The sequence below is a fragment of the Elaeis guineensis genome, chromosome 7 (genome assembly GCF_000442705.2).
Source record: "Elaeis guineensis isolate ETL-2024a chromosome 7, EG11, whole genome shotgun sequence".
NCBI lineage: Eukaryota > Viridiplantae > Streptophyta > Magnoliopsida > Arecales > Arecaceae > Elaeis > Elaeis guineensis.
The window spans coordinates 74,054,323-74,056,836 of NC_025999.2; positions in this window are offsets into that span (position 1 = coordinate 74,054,323).

The window sequence follows — 2,514 nt, forward strand, 5'->3', positions numbered from 1 at the left end:
TGCATTTTCTTTCTAAACAGAATTTGAATCAAATCTACAAAGAGAAAGAAATATATTGGAAACAGCGGGCTAAAACCAGGTGGCTCTTGGAGGGAGATAATAACACTGCTTATTTCTACAAGACTGCAAATTCTCATCGCAAATTTAATTGGATCACCAATTTAAGGTGGGAGGGAGCAGAGTTGACTGCTTCTAATGACATTCAAATTGCATTCAAAAAGTATTTTAAAGATATTTTTGGAGAGTCCTTTTCACCTCAGCTGGACTTGGATTAGGCTGCTCTCTACCCGCCTTCTGAGCTGGATCTTAGCACTCTTGATGCTTCGTTCACCATCGATGAAATCAAAGCAGCAGTCTTCAGCTTCCAAGGTGATAAAAGTCCAGGTCCTGATGGGCTCACCATATCCTTCTTTCAACATTTTGAGATTTAGTTGGCAATGACCTCTTCTCTTTCTTCAAGCAACTACATGAATCAAATTCTGACCTTTGCTGGGATCAATTATGCTACCATTACTCTATTACCCAAGAAGGAAGCAGCCATCACTCCTTCAGATTTTCATCCAATTAGCCTTGTGCGCAGTTGCCTCAAAATCTTCACCAAGGTACTAGCTGATAGGCTCCATCCCTTCCTAGAGAATCTGATTGATCCTGCCCAAACAGCATATATTAAAGGTAGATCAATTTTAGACAATTTTTTATGTGCCAACGAAATTATTCATCACTCTAGGCAGAGCTTGGTTGAAGGGCTGCTCTGCAAGTTGGATTTCGCTAAAGTATTTGACTGTATATCTTATGCTTATATCTTAAAGATGTTAATCAAATGCAACTTTCCTCCTAAATGGATTGGGTGGATTCAAAACATCCTCTTATCATCTAAAGTGGCTGTGTTTGTGAATGGGGAGATTGGAAATTGGATCTTCTATAGGCGGGGGCTAAAGCAAGGCGATCCTTTATCACCTTTCCTTTTCATCCTAGCAGTTGATAGTGCTACAGAATGTTAGAAAGAGCTTCCTCAAATTGTATCTTCGAAGGTCTTGAAAATCCATGGAGGAGAGGAGGAACAAAAATACTTCAATATGCAGATGACACCTTGGTTTTTGCTCATGCCAAGAAAGATTATATTGCTATTCTCAAGATTATTCTTTTCAGTTTTGAACAATCCTCGTGGCTTACCATCAATTTTCAAAAGAGTTCAATCTCCTTCTTGGGTGAGCCTTCTCCTCTTCAAAATGAATGTGCAGCATGGCTGAATTGCAAAGTTTCATCTCTTCCTATCAAGTACCTTGGACTTCCTTTGGGCTGCAAAAGACTCTCAAAATCTGAGTGGAACATTTTGCTACAATGCATCGAATCCAAACTTTCCACTTGGAAAGCAAAATTTCTTCCTCTTGCTAACCTCTTTGCCTATTTACTATATGTCACTGTTCAGATTAACGGCATGGGTCATAAAGAAAATTGATTCATACCGGCGATCCTTCCTCTGGAGTGGGACTTTGTCCACCAATAGCCTCTCTTGCAAAGTAAATTGGAGGACAGTGTTTATGCAACTTGATGAAGGTGGGCTCGGAGTAAAAGATATTGCTTAATTAAACATCTCACTTCTCTCTAAATGGGGTTGGCGGATGCTTTCTGAAGACAAAGGTCTCTAGAGCAAATAAGTACAATTTGCTTATTATAAAAAAGTGAGGCTCTCCCCCAGCTGGAAACCAATCAAACGTTGTTCTAGTTTGTGGCGCGATGTCATTCAATCTCTACCAGCTTTTTTGCAATAGGATTCAGCACATCACTGGGAATAGCCAAAAAATTTTTTTTGGTAGAGATAAATGGCTATGTGGTGCACCACTTCAAATCATCTTTCCCAATCTTTACGCGAGTAGCGGGAACAAGAACGTGACTGTCGCTCAGCTCTTCAATCAACGGAATGGTCGTTGGAAGATAAAATTTTCTCTTAGCTCCTGCTCGACAACCAGGTTTGAATTTATGCATCTTATTTTCACCCCTTGATACGCCCACCCAAAACCTTGAAATGATCGTGTTATAGCCCAAGCCTAATTTAAAAGACCCAAGTCCATTTAAAAAAAAAAAAAAACCAGAAGAAACAGGAGAATCGGAAAGAAGACTCCCGGTAGGAGTCTTCTTCTCCGATTAAACCATGATCGAGAGTCCTAAGACCACCAGGAGTCCTAGGACTCTCTATAAAAAGGCCCTCCCCTTCCTTAGAAGCCCTCCACCGGTCCTATTCCCCTCTCTTCCTCCCTGATTTTTTCGATTGGAGCCGCAGATACTTGTTTCGTTCTCGCCATGATTGCTCACCGTCGGGGTCACCGGAGGCCGAAGTAAGTTTTCCTCCTCTTCCTCTCTTCTTTCTCCTTCTTCCCGTGCCTCTGTGCATGACTGCCGGCGACGGGTGTCGTCGATTTTTGGTCGGAGAAGAGACCCATATTTGGTCTCTTCTTCCTTTTGGTTTTCCGGCATCGGCGATCACAACCGACCGCCGGCCTTGCCTCTCCAAAC